The sequence below is a fragment of the Pistacia vera genome, unplaced genomic scaffold (genome assembly GCF_008641045.1).
Source record: "Pistacia vera cultivar Batoury unplaced genomic scaffold, PisVer_v2 Contig918, whole genome shotgun sequence".
NCBI lineage: Eukaryota > Viridiplantae > Streptophyta > Magnoliopsida > Sapindales > Anacardiaceae > Pistacia > Pistacia vera.
In genome coordinates, this window is record NW_022196799.1 from 134,624 (window position 1) to 150,390 (window position 15,767).

At 35.3% G+C, this 15,767-nt stretch overlaps 1 pseudogene; it reads right to left on the bottom strand.

The window, feature by feature from the left end:
- Positions 1–1,446: 1,446 nt before the first annotated feature.
- On the bottom strand, positions 1,447–12,255 carry LOC116120009 (annotated as a pseudogene).
- Between the last annotated feature and the right edge of the window lie 3,512 nt (positions 12,256–15,767).

Here is a 15,767-nt window from a genome sequence, read left to right on the forward strand (position 1 = left end):
TGGAGAAGAATTGTGTGAGTCGGTCTCGTGTCGAACTAAAACCGTAACGGCAACATTTTTATTATAAAGTTTTTATTAGTTTTAATTGCACTATTTCATTATTTGCATTTAGTCTATTTAGTTTCATTAATCCATTGCCAATTTCATTTTCGCTACTTAAAATACATTAGGTTGTTAGTCTTGCTCCCTGTGGATTCGATCTGCTTACCGCTAACTACGGTACTTAGGTTTAATTTTTAGACTGTGACGATCGTCTAACGTATCCAACATCATATAAGTAAGTTCCACCTTGTTTCTACATCAAGCACCAAATGACTCTTACTTTCATTTTTTAATTCTCCACACACTCCATAAATCTCATTAACTTGCTAGAGAAGACCTCACATACCTCCCTATAACACGAATTCTAATATAGAGTCATCTATATCTTTTACCCTCTTTTACAATCAAACTTAGTATGTGGGCAGAACATCTCATGAGAAGAAATTGACCACCCAAACATTTCCCTGCCAACTTGATAACTGAATCCAAGGTAGCTTATCCCACATCATAGAACTTGCATTGTCAACCATTTTCTGTGAATAACTTAGAAATACCTCAATCAAGCAAGCACCTCTCACTGCCTTCCCAATGATTAAACCTTTATGACTACTTATAGGAAAAAAGTTTAAAATCCTTTTGTGTAGTTGCCAATCGTCTTCAATGAAGTGAACCATAAGACGCGCATAGTTGAGGTTCTAACAATTTGTCCATGTATCAGTGTGTGAACAAACTATGATTAACTACTAAAAAACTTCTTTAGCTTTTCACTCTCTTCAATATAAATCTGAAACAATCTGTAGCCACAGTCTATGGGAGGGCATTTGAAACCTAGCGTGCCCCGTCATCACACGTTGAAACCCCTCACGTTCCACAAAATTAACGATAGCTTATCGATAATGATCATTTGGACAATAGTTTCTCTATCAAATCTTGATCAAATTTCCATGAACAATAAAGATTGTGTAGGGGTGGCACCATCACTTGAGAGGTCACGTGAGCTTGTTGAAAGAATATGTCTTCTGTCTTTTGTCCTCCACATTTAGAGGATACTTTTACCGCCTACTTAAGTGATTACGTAACAACTTGTACCACTCTACTTGGACAGCAGAATATCCCACAATAGTTACATGTTGCCATCAATCATTCTTATTCTCACACTCATTTTTGGTGAAGTGATCCCACATTTCAATATGTATCCTTCCTACTAGTAGTAGATTTCGCACGTTTTGGAGCTAAAGGTCTAGGTGGTCTTGGTGTAAGTGCTTGGTGTCATTTGAAGTGTCAAAGTGGGTGTGTTGTTGTCACTTGTCAAGATATCTAACTGGCATAAAAAAGGAATATGCATTAACTAACATTTCAACATGTACACAAAATTACCAATGTAATAAAACTCACTAACCTTCCTTAATCAGCAGTATTTGACTTCCTCACTTGAATTCCTGAAACAATTAATTATACACAAAATTCAATCAAAATATGAACAAAATAAAATACAATTACACAAAAAGAAGTAATTAAATTACCCAGGAGATGACACTTCTCGTAGGCCTTTTTCAGTCCTTCAATAGGATGCACCGTTTCATTTTGAAAACTAGAATTTACGAAAATGACACATAAATAATCAACACTAACCAGTAGGCGGCAACCACAACAATCAAACACCCTCCAACCTCCACATTACAACACCCAAAACAACCAAGAAACAATACAATCAAAGGAGAAAGAACCACGACACTAAACACCCGAAATGCCTTCACATTACACAACCAAAGAAAACAATACAAATCAGAAGAAGTCAGATTTTCTTCAACTCATACACGTGTTAGCACTAATTGTTATAGTGTGGCATTGGAAATGAAATATTGCAAAGGAGCTTCCAACCATGCACTAACCATTAATTTAATACTTTTCTTCTTTTTATACATCCAATGTTGAAGACAAACATAACCACACAGAAATAGAGAGACAAGAGAAGAGACACACTTATTTTACTGTCTTGTTCTGCATTAACAGAACATCTAAAGAAATAGAGAAACAAATATAGAAGAGAAATAAAGAGAATAGTAGCCCAATTCTAACTTTATTTAAGAGAAAAAAAATGTTTAAAGCAATTATTAGTGATCAGTTTATACCATCTTGTCATGCAACAATGACATTTATAATTTTTATTAGATTATGTTTTAACTCAAGTAAAAATTAGAAATTCTATCTGATTAAAGGGTAAACAAAAAGTAGCAGTGTTAATTTGGACAGGATTCTGGCATGTGCACTAAATTTGGTTGTCTAAACTCGCTCTGCTGATTTTACTTGTTCAAGGGTTTAGAAATTTGTCAATCATCTCCATTAACAATAAATAAATCTAGAGGACCTCATCACTAAATAACATACCAATTATTGTTATTGACTTTATTGCATTATACATATATATCCCGCAGAGAACTCATTCTAATTTAGGTTTTTACTTTTTGTGCACACAATTATTGTTGGTTGAACACTAGGTTACTCCACATTACACAACCAAACAACCAAAGAAAAACAATACAAAAAAACTTACAAAGCAAAGAGATGATTGGAACTAGAAAAAAAAATGACGATGGAGACTAGAGCGACGATGGCTACTGCAAAGACTAGTGAAGAAAGAAGAAATGGTGACTGGTGAGCAAAAGATCACGGCTGGGAACAACTGAGCTGGCTAAGTCACGCAATAGGCTGTCTTGAGGGACCTGGGAACCCCAATGTGGTCCGAGTCTACATAAACAGGGACCGTGAGCAACCTGAGGCTGGCTGAGGTATGAGAACTAAGCAAGAGAGTAAGAGTTACTGAGACAGAGACTACAGTGGCTAGGTGAAAAAGAAGAATGTGACTGGAGAGCAAAGTGGCGACTGGGAGTAAAAAGTTTAAGAAATTTGTACCTGAGGCTAGCTAGGCTAGGCATGAGACTGAGAGAGTGAGAGTGAGAGTTACTGAGATGGCACTGCAGCGAGCCAGCAACTTCGTGAAGAAAGAAGAATGGTGACTGGTGACTGGTGACTGGTGACCTAGTGACTAGTGACTAGTGAGCACAAGATCGGCACGGTGGAAATTTGTGTGGCTGAGGTGTGAGAACTGAGAACTGAGAGAGACGAGAGTGAGAGTGAGAGTTAGGGATTGCAATTGCAAAAATCCAAAAGAGTCAAAAACCAAAAATGCAAAACACATATATATTTTTTTTAAATTCAACTCAAAAAACCGGTTTCATGTAACCAGAATATTTGATAAAAACCAAAACCGAACCAGGTATTAATTTTTTCTAAATAACCGAACCGAATCCAGAAAAAGGGATTTTCAATCCGGTTTGATTTTCGGGTTTTTTTTTCCACCCCTATCATCCATCATGAAAGCCTCTTGTTTTACACAAAAATGGTCCTAAATATATAGGCCCTATTTTTCATGTGTTATTAAAATTATCACAATCATGAATACAAAATTTATCAAAGCAAAAACCAAATGAACAACATAAAAAAATTATATATTAAGAATATACATTTTTTTTTCATATTATTCATAGGGCTACAAACGAGCTCATGTCGAACCGGGCTCGACTCGGTATTTTCTAAGTTGAGTTTGACTTGAGCAGCTCGACATTAAACGGCTAAGCTCAAGCACGCTGATACTCAACTCGACCTGCTTGCAGTCTAGAGGATCCGCTTAATTTCGCGAGTGCTCATGGGCTCGTATAAGCTCGCGTAGTTTAAAGTAGTGTCCCTATCCTATTTCCATAAATCCCTAACTTCATTTTCTTATCCTAGTGCAAAATCCTATATTCTTATTCCTACTTCCATCGTTCCAGCTCCAATCCACCATCGTTTAGCCTCTAACCCCCAATCTAAGCTTCGTCGCCGCTCTCTAACGATGGCCAAGCTCTCCTTGTCCCATTCATCTTGTAAGCGTATCATCCTCTATCTTCTTTGAATTTTATAACGTAATAACTAAACAATGTGTTAATGTTTTTCTTTTCTTTGAGATTGGTTTTTGCCTTCAAAGTACTCTACTTTTTTTGCTTCTTATCATCAGAAGCTTTGTTTTATTGATGAGAAATTTTGAAATATTTATTTAATTTATATTTATAGATATCTCATGGATTTTTTTTTTATGTTTGATCTTGTTTGTGTTGATGTTGTTGTACCAAAATATACACTGATGTCAGCACCATCAATTAACTTAACAATTACTCAAAGACAAAGTGGTATTAGCTGTCAAAACTCCAACCGCCTCGAAAGATATTTTATATCAATCCTATCCCATTTTAAGATAAGGTTAAGGAGTGGTCCTCACGTGTTATTGCAAATTTGCAAAAGCACTAAAGGTACAAATGGGCACATCACTTCCACAAAAGAGGGGGTTAGGTACAAACGAGAGCTTCACTATTTTTTTCTCTGTAAATAAGCATTTCTCCATTTTTGTATGCCTAATAGGCATAATCAGAAAAATAGCCAGAGAACAATAAATAACAGTGGATGTGATTCGCTTTAAGCATCCGAACTACTATAAAAATTCCTCTTGTCCATCTTTTATTTATGTTTCATCAAACATATATCATCTCAGCACCATAAACACTTCTTATGAATCATTCATGGTGTATTTCTAAGAGCAGCTTAGCACTTTGCACGTGCGAGTCGTTGGTGGTCAAAATCAAACATCAACAAAATTCATCCATCATAAATGGCTCTGATTTAACGCAAAAATGGTCTTAAATATATATGGTCCCAATGATTCACGAGTTATTAGAAATTATCACATTATGAATACAAAAATTTATTAAAGCAAAACCAAAATGAATGACATAAAAATTTATATTTATTAGAATATACATTTTGTTCTTATTATTCAACAAGAAACATAGATTCATCCATCATAAATGGCTCTGTTTTACACAAAAATGGTCCTAAATATAGATTATCCCATTATTCACGTTATTAGAAATTATACACATTATGAATACAAATTTTGTCAAAGCAAATACCAAAATGAACGACATGAAAATTTATTATTGATGATATACATTTTGTTCTATTATTTAACAAGGAATGATAGATTCTCCATCATGAAACCTCTTGTTTACACAAAAATGGTCCTAAATATATATAGTCCTAATTATTCACGTGTTATTAAAATTATCACAATTATAAATACAAAATTTATCAAAGCAAAAACCAAATGAACACATAAAAAATTTATATATTATAGAATATACATTTTGTTCATATTATTCATAGGACTACAAACGAGCTCAGTCGAATCGGGCTCGACTCGGTATTTTTCTAAGCCGAGTTTGAGCTCAAGCAGCTCGAACATTAAACGAGTCAGCTCAAGCCCGCTGATACTCGACTCGACTCGCTTGCAAGCTCAGAGGAGCTCGCTTAATTTCGCGAGCGCTCGTGGCTCGTATGACTCGTGTATTTTAAAGTAGTGTCCCTAATCCTATTTCATAATCCCTAACTTCTTTTTCTTATCCAAGTTCAAATCCTATTTTCTTATTCCCCAATCTCCATTGTTTCAGCCTCCAATCCACCGCCGTTTAGCCTCCACCCTCCAATCTAAGCTCTTCGCCACTCTTTGCAGGTGGCCAAGCTCCGCCTTTGTCCTCATTCATCTTGTAAGTATACATCCTCTATCTTCTTTGAATGTTATAATGTAATAACTAAACAAAGTGTTAATGTTGTTTCCTGCTTTGGGATTTGTTATTTGCCTCAAAGTATTTTGCTTCTTATCATTAGAAGCTTTGTTTTGTTGATGAGAAATTTAAAATATTTATTTAATTTATATTTATAGATTCTCATGGATTTGTTTTTTTTATGTTTGATCTGGTTTGTGTTGATGTTATGGTGCAAAAAATACACACTGATTTAGCACCACCATTAGAGCTTAACAAGTACTCAAGACAAAGTGGTATTAGCTATCAAACTCAAACCGTCTCAAAGAAATATTTTACATCGGTCCTATCCCATTTTAATATAAAGATTAAGGAGTGGTCCTCACATGTCAAGCAACTTGCAAAATCACTCATTACATGACCTCAAAGTATAAATGAGTACCTCTCTTCACGAAAGAGAGGGTTGGGCACAAACGAGAGCTCAACCATTTTTTTTTCTTCACTGCAAATAAAACTTTCTCCATTTTGTACACCTTACAAGCATATCCGAAAAATAGCCAGAGAATATAAAATAACAGTAGTGTAGATTCACTTTAAGCATCCGACCCTTATAAAAATCTCTTTTGTCCTCTTTTATTTATGTTTCATCAACATTATCATCAGCATTATAAATACTTCTCATGAATCATTCACGTATAATTTCTAAGATTTTCTTAGCACTTTGCACATGCGAGGCCATTGTTGTCAAATTCACTCATCATATACATAATTTGTTGTTTTGGTTGGCAACATAGAGTTGATTGATGAGATATGAATGCTTATATATATTGGAGATTTCATGAACATTTGAACTGTAGGAGTTGTTATTGAACTGCACAGATTCAGGGAACTGCATCAGTCGAGCTCGCAACGAGCTACTCGGGCTCGCTTGAACTGTCTACAAGCCTGAGTTTGATGTCAAGCTCAAGCTCCAGTTTACTCAGCTTGGTGATAAATTTATCCATCATAAATGGCTCTGTTTTTTACACAAACATTCTCCTAAATATACGGTCCCAATTAATTTTTTTCAATAAAATGTCTAAATTTCCATGTTGTCTCATTCACGTGTTAATAGAAATATATCATATAAATACAAAAAATTATTAAACAAAATCCAAAATGAACAACATAAATTTTAAAATATCCAATTTTTTACATTTTTTTATATATATAATTCATTTTTTTAATATTTGAATAGAGTAATGATACACCTACAACCTCTTTTCACAAACTTTCTCTCACAACCTTGACATGATAGTTCTCAATTGGCTAGCCGTAATATATCAAGTGGGATCCATTATGTCTGACTAATTATAATTATCACGTCGAGGTTGTGAAAGAAAACATGTGAGAAAGATTATCGTTGTAGGATTTTTCTTTGAATAACATAGTATTGATTATATATAAATTCATTTTTTATAATTTTGAATAGAGTAATATACATCACCCACAACCTCTTTTCACAAACTTTCTCTCACAACCTTGACGTGATAGTTCTCATTGGCTAGCCGTAATCTATCAAGTGGGATCCATTATGAGCTGACCTAATTATAGTTATCACTCGAGGTTGTAAAAGAAAACATGTGAGAAAAGATTATCGTTGTAGGATTTTTCTTTTGAATACCATAGTATTGTATGATGTATTGACTAGACTGTTTAATAGTCCATGATATTGGTGGTAATTATAAATAACCCAACAAATTTGGTGAATCAAAAAGTTTGGCCTCCCGCCCAATCATGTCAAATTGGGACGAAAGGCCCAAGTCAAGGCCCAGAATCGGCCGTCGTGGGTGGCGGACGAGCGAAACCGAAACTTAAGGCCATTACAAGGGTGGCATTCTCTTTCTAATTCTAGTGCTTGTTTTGTAGTACACAACAGAACTGGTGATAGAAGCGAGTTTCAAAACCCTAGAATCTCTTGAGAATGTCAGCCACTGACGGTGCTTGCGATGCTCAGACCTCAGAAAGAATAATTTCAAAGTTAACGTGAATTTATTGATCTTTCTTGTGGTTTATGTGGTTCAGTTCAAGAGTTTCTCGTAATGAGAAAGTAAAGAGTTGCTGAACGAGTGTAACGATAGTGAATTGATGTATTTTTTTTTTTTTTTTTTTTTCTTCTTGTAAATTAGAGTTCATATTAGCCATTTATATTATTCAAATGTACCTACAAGTTGTTTATTTGAAGTAATTTTAGTTAATTTTGTTTGTTTCTTTGAGTGCTTTGGAGACTATACAAATGCTACTAGTATGTACATGGATTCTGGTTTTGACTTGAGATTATTCATTGAGATTTAATCTTTGTGTTTTTGTTTCAATACACTCCATGGGAGGATTGCATGTTTGTCATTGTAGTGGTGAGACGTGGCATTGCCAAGGAGAGGAATTTGTCTTCGAAAGATGCGGGTTACTGTGAGTTTAGGCCCCTATTCCCAGTTTTTTCAAAAGGCAAATATGTTATTAAACTAGTGGCTTGGCCCAAAAAAAAAAAAAAAAAAAAAAAATTTAGGATAAGACAGAGAGCAGTGATGTTTGAGTTGGTGCTATATTTTGAGCAGAGATGTCAGGTTGCAATGGAGTGAAGTGACTTTGAATGCAGAATTTTTTCTACATGCTTGATGATGAAACGACCCTTATTAAGGCGTGTGAGGATTTGGCTTACTTTTCTACTCATTGTGGTAGGGGTTTTTTTCACAGCATTCTTTGACTTAATTTGTTTTTTCATTGGTTGGGATCAAGTTGTTGGAATATATCTATTTCAATTGAAAATGTATTTCAGGTAATATGAATAAGAACCAATAGAATATAGGGAGTCTTCTTCGCAAGTAAAGAGGCGGCGGTCTACAGTTTGACAGCCAGTAGCGGACTCTTCTTTGTGCGGCAATGAGGCCTTCTGCAATCCTAAAATCAATTGTCAGTGCTGGACACTCTGTATTGCATTATGTCCTTTGTAATATAGTTCATTTTGAACATTTGATATGGACTAAATGCATATCCAGTATGAAAGTACGAAATGACTTATGCCATCAATATTGCCCATATTCATGTTTCTTCATTTAATGTTTAGGAGAGAGGGGAACCAGTTGAATAGGTTTTACCTGAAGCATCACAGTGATTTCTGGGTTTTCAGGTTTGTGTCAAGACATGTTTTGGTGCAAATATGAATTCAAATGCTTTTTTTTTTTTCTAATCGATGTAACATATGTCAGGAGATGTGTCTGCCTCGGGTTTGAGAACCTGATGAGTCATTTGATGGGTGGTTTACCCAATCCTTTAACGATGCTGAGACAAATATCAGCTCGCTAATATGTATGCTTCTTCGTCCTTTTTCAGTTTGATGCCATTCCACTATAACTTGATTGCTTTGTCAGGTGAGACTCAGGAACTTCTCTGGAGCATCAAATGTACAAATTCAGGTTCCGGTGCATGAGATTTACTAATAACTGATTGCTCTGTCATATGAGCCATTCCTTTCTATTTTTGTTCTACATTTTGTGTGCTTACAAAAGTGTTTGACCATTGTAGAGTTCAGCAATTCGCCACCTACATGTGTTGCTAATGCAGTTCACAATGTGTGACTCAAACTCCTGGAAATGCTGTTTTTTAAAGGTATTCCTCCCTCTAAATTTCTCTTTGTTGTTTGTTTCCGGAGGGAAGGGAATCTTCTTTTTGTTACACAATATCTCTCTCTTTCTAATTCACACAAAGGCATTGTTCAATAACTCAATAACAGACTATTAAGGACATTTTGTGGATGGGACACACAATAGTTATTTTTTGGCGATACCATAGTCCTCATCTCGGGTATTTTATATGGGTTGTCCTGTCCCACAAATTAGTCGCGTATATGTGGTACAAGTCCATGGGGCTAGCTACTGGTCTCTCTGTACCATATGCTTGGAATTACGATTTATTGACTCATTGTTCTGAATATATAATTATATTTCTGACTCTTTTCTAATTGCTTTAGGCAGAAAATCGTTCATACGGACCCCTACTAAATTAGCTTCTTCAGTTTGCCTATCCATTTGCCTTCATAAAACCATGTGGAGTCCAGGAGATGTTCTCTGAAGGACTAAACCAGCGAATCCACACACCACCATCAAATCAAAGCAAAATATTGAAGATCCCTCTGCCTACCCAACTTAGCATTTTCTGGGAAGCCTGTCGTGTGGCAAAACAAAAATTCAAACTGAAGGAGGAAAAGGCAGCATCACATTAATAACCAAAGATGAGTTATAAGTTTTCTTCCAAAATTCAAGCATATAAATTAACATCGAAATTCTATTTTTGAAGTAACTCGGGGATTTCGTTAAGTCACAGCACGTGTTTATGTTTCCCAGTTTGTTTTATTATTGTATTTAAGGTCTCTTGTAGCTCTTCATCTGACCTGACCTTGCTTGTAGACTCCAATGTAACCATGATGCTGCTTTTATTCTCGAATGTAAACAAAGTAACCAATGCCAAAATTTTCAACACCGGTCCAACAAGAGTGGAATGACCCCATATCATGTAGGAACCATTGGATTCTCGTGAAGGCGAGCAAGTACTACAAACAACTACAACCATATCCTCATATCAGACATTCTTTTAGGCTTAGCTGAGTTATATATGGACAATATCAGCTTTTGTAGTACCTGGTTATCACTGCCCTAGAAAATGTGAGCACAAATGGGGAAAACCAATGAAAAAACTTTAACAGATGGCTTTAAGCCAAATTCAGAAACCTGCTGCTTAAGAAGCCAATGTGTTCTTACCTTGCTCTCTGTACCAGCTCCCACAATAGTTCGCCGGTGCTCATGTTGAAAGCCCCGGATAACATATTAAATCGGCACCTAACATTCACACAAGTAATTCAGCCTCATAAATAGTCAGCATAGTTTGTTACAAACCGGAGTTTTATAACCAACAAAAACCTTTCGCTCTGTATAGCATTGCGAGTTCTGGGAAGCGTATATCATGACAAATTCCTACTCCAATACAGCCCATTTCTGCATTCGACAAGTGAAAACGTGTCGGTTCCTTACTATTTTGAACAATGGGATACTGAAAATGCAGAGATGCATGTAATTAGAGAAGAAACAGGGAAGAGAGATGAGAGATAGCATAACTTGATTAGCGTAAAGCACAAAGTCCTCTGAGCAAGCCTGCAGAAAATGCAAGATTCACCATAATTTAACAACTAAATTTTTTATGTGACCAAATGCAAACCTGTATCTACCATGTTGGTTTATCTCCTGAAGTGAAAATATCAGATTCTTTGAAAGAAATATCCCCTGGGATGTCAATATCAAACAAATGGACCTGCAAAACGAGACCAATCTTAGTTAATTCTTTCAAATGTTTAACCTTCTATATCTTCCTTTTTATAATTTTCCTGAGATTCACCATCAACATCAATGAAATCAAAACCATATCGATAATTTAGACCAACTTACTTTCCTATGCTTAGCTTTCAGCTTTCCATCTGCTCCAAAAACACAGCAACTATTAAACAACTTACCATTGTCGCATTCAGGCATGGAGCCACCAACAATGGTGATCCCAAGGCTCAAAGCAGCCTCTGATAAGATTGAAATGACGGCGAAGCATCCTCTTCCTCAAAATTCTCACATATTTCGCAAAGTATCATTTGAATAAGGACATTCCACATTCCTGTTGTATAAAAAACATAACCAACATGAACTAGGCATACATAGCTGGAATCACTCAAGTACTTGGTGGTTAATATATAACTCACAGGTAACACAACAAGCCTTGCCCCTTTCTCTGCAGCAATTTATTGAATTATGAGCATGGATTAGGTTTTGATTTTTGTCTACACTAACTGATAACTGGCAGAGTCCAATCTTGAACTGTTCACATACAGAACAAATTTTATCAACTCAGATAACTTTCTAAAACACACAACAGAACAAGTAATTTTTCATGCACAATTGACAGATCTCTTGTTATCATAAGATAGTGATAGGTAATTATAAAAAAGGAAACAAATCTCAACCAAAATGCTCATCAATGTAAAAGGGTCATAAGATCTATAAAAATTAAAAGAGTTCAAAACAAGAGAAGATCTTATTTGGAAAGCAAAACTTTGAAATAGTGGGCACCTCCAATGGCTAAGTGCAGTAAAGCTGAAGTTTCCTCTGGTGTTTGCCATCTCACGCTCACACACAACTAGCCAAAGTTGGAATTACCCTTTATTTTATAATAATCAAACCACTCTTTAGTGGCATCTTCAAATAATACAGGATAAGGTTAATGGGTCCAAGAGCTTTTGGAATCTGATATATTTATTTATATATTGGTTTTTACTTTACACTGTCTAGAGATTCACGTAAAACCATTCAATTTAATTATATCGTTGCCTTCTTTTGATTGTTCTATAGATACAAGGAAGGCGAAGGGCAAATATAAATAGGATTTTAGTCTAACAAATGACCTTAGATTTCGGATTCTGAAACTGAACTGTGTTAACTGAATAAAGACATCTACAGGAACTGAGGAATATATGCCGGAATCCAATGTCCCATTGTGTATTTCCCATAATGTAAAACATGTTTTCATTTGATGGGATAGGTTGAAAGACTAGAAGTCTGAAAAACAAAAGAGAGTCTACCGAATTTTCGAATCAACAACTATGGAAATCGTGATGAGCAGCCTTGTCTACTGTCCACATTTATCTATGGCAAAAGATAATCCGATGAATATCTATTTAATTTATTCCTATGCTTCAACAAGGAATGATAACTCCCCTTGGCGAACTCAGTAGTAGCAACTATTGTGGAGCTGGTAACCAAGTAGTAGGAGTGTTGGAATGTAGGTTAGGCACGCGGTAATCCCTAACTCTCAGGAATTAGCAGTGGAACGTCGTGTTAATCATTTATATAGATTATGTGTTGTTGAATTCTTTTTGTAAAGAGATGACACGAAGAAGAGAGCAGTAAAGAGGTATGGCCAAAGAATTTCAGTTTTAAATAAAACAGAATTGCAATTATTTTTAAATTATGAATTTGAATTTCTCTTAACTTTTAAGTGTAATTATTTAGATTTTATCCCTTTAAAACTATCAAAAGGAGAATGTATATGTATCGATTGAAGAAATGAATAGATAATGTTTTCTTCTTCTTTCACAGTTATAACATAATCGAAGTTCACGTAAACTGACCAGACACTAATATATATATTATTAATTCGAACTCCCACTTTACAAAACTATAAGCATAATAATTAGTATAACATGATAATCAAACACGAGGAGAAAATGTAAAAAACTAGATTCAAGTTATTCCAATACAAAACAGTCCATGAACAAGAACAAGAGACGGTATTTTTATTTAATTTGCTAAAACTTAGACAACCCAACAACTATTAGCTGCTGGATTAAGCTTATTATATTTTTTCCATACATAGATATTAAGGTGGAATTTATAGCTCAGAATCATCAAAAGGTCCCCAAACCAGTGGTTTTGCTGGCTTTAACTTCAACTTCAACTTCAACTTCAAATAAATAGAGAGCAAACTAAGACCTCTGGTCCTCCACTCCACATATGTCAGCCAATTGAGAGAGACAGCTTCAGTGGTATGGGAACCATCAAAGTATACATATTCACTCGGGTTAAAGCACAGTTCATAAGGCTGGGTATATTTCCACACCCACTTCCACATAAGGTCCTATACCACAGCATGCCACGTCCCCATACTTGAACCCTTCATTTGTAACATCAAAAACCCTAGTCACCGTTAAATGACTGAAGCCGAGTAGAACTAGAATGCATATGCAATGGAAGAAGCTAGAAAGTGCTGGTTAGATCGAGGAATCAACGTATCACATTATCTTTATGTATTCATTTAATAACCCTCACTATATAACATATATGATTATATCCTTGAGTTTTTAGAAGTCTTATCATACAATATATTAGGTAAAGATCATATCAAGAGAAGATTCCAATTACAGATGATATGATAGATCTATTAATAAGATTTTTTCTGATACAGAGAACTGAAACGTCTATTTAATGAAATTTTTTCTAATTCGCTTGATAAACTTATAGAGGACAAAATGATTAATTTGAATAAGAATTGATCTGACTCTGATTGGATGAACTTCCCATGACGCGATAGCTTTATTGTGATAAGAATTATAATTTTTTGATGGAAAATGGATATGGGATTATAGTTAACTAACCATATGTTGTGGGATCTTTGATCCTGTTCCCAACTGCGGTGAAGAAATCAAAGGCTGAGAATACAGATCCTGGCCAAGATTTTCACTAGTTAAGGTTTTAGTTTCTTGACTAAAGCATTGTTGTGAGAATCGCCATGTTAATGGTAACCCGACGCATGCTTCATCACTCACATTTGACCTCTGTTTCGGCAGTGGCTGACAACCGAGTGGTCCAACATTTTGAAACATAAATTTCCTTCCTCCTTCGTTATATATTCCTGCAAAAAAAAAAAAAAAAATTTAATATCAGCTAAAATTTGATAATTAACCAACAAATACTACCCCTGTAAAATATATAATCTTACCTGGACATCCTTGAAGATCGTTTCAATCACTGTGTCTACGTATTCTTGTTGTTCTGGATAGTATCATTAGAGTGGTCGAATAGGAACGATTGAAGTAATCGTTGCCACCAATGAAATCAAATAAACCGCATTTCCAATTCTCCTCTTGGCTTCATCTATGCCATGTTGTTCGTCCAGTTTACTACTAACTCCTTGAACAGTTGGACCTGTTCCCAAAATCATCTGAAAGGAAAAGGCTCATTACCAAGTCATCAACTTAAACCATGAGTTTGATTGCAACGAAAACATATATATACAGAATGATGAGAAAGTTTTTCGGCGAAGACAATATTTGGCGTACCGTATTTGTGACATTAAGGGTACAGTTGCTCCAGCGAAGCAAAATTTGCGCCATGAGTGAAATCTGCTCCAGGTTTCAGAATTGGTGGCATGAATGGTAAGTTTCACCTTCGATGCTGCGTCAAATGAAACATGGAGAGTTCATTAAGCCTATATCACTTGCTTGGAACATATTTACTAACAAAATCTTATTACATATTTATATTTACTTCTATTAAATTGTTTTTAAAATATTTATATGATGTAATTTATTAGACTCTTGCACATTTATATTCATGACATGTTAGTGTTTTTCAACAAACATTCAATTATATATGCACCAATTAAACTACAATATTCTTACCATAAAATCAGGAGCCAAACGGCCATCAGAATATCTCCCAGTTGGCTGAAGAGGGAAATAGGTCCTGCCATAGGGGAGGTGAAAAGCAGGAATATAACGATTTGGTGAAATGTTTGATTATTTCCAGCATCAAAAAGTGAATCCCCCAAGATGAAGAAGTAATTCTCAGCACCATTGCAGCTAAATGGAACACAAAGGTGACAGTAACACACAAACTTATCATCACATAAGCAAATTATAACTTGACTTGCCATAGTTTTCAATAGATTTCTTATAAGCTACTTTGTATTGTGCTTTTTCAGGCTCCTCTCACTTTTTATTTATACTAAAAGGGTTGGGAAAAATCAGGCACCAATGCAGATGCATGATAATCGTGGTTAAATGTCCCCCGTTCGATGCATGGTCCCAGCTTAATTAAATCCTATGTATAACCTATAAAGATCACATGCATGCACAATTAGGTTACGTTGAAGCTACATGCAGTACGAGTACGAGTGCATGCGATTGTGAATAAAACGAAGTAGAATGCATAAGTGAAGTTATTAATATGTTTTATGCTTATTGTTTGCTATTAAGTTTTGAATTATTTTCTTTCCCATTTAATGCACTTGGTCACTAGTTGGATGCAATCTTTTTTCGGTGACTAAGGTTCTCCAGTTGTCTATTTCAGTTTGTGCACATGTCGATTAATACTCTGAAACCCTAAAGTTAATAGTTAGGTAAACCTTCAGTGGCTAATCTTTTAGCAATCGAGGTGAATTGAACTCGAAACATCTTAAGTAATACACCCAGAGTCTTAGTTACCCCTCGATCACCCAGTAGTTGTTAGTCTCTCATTAATC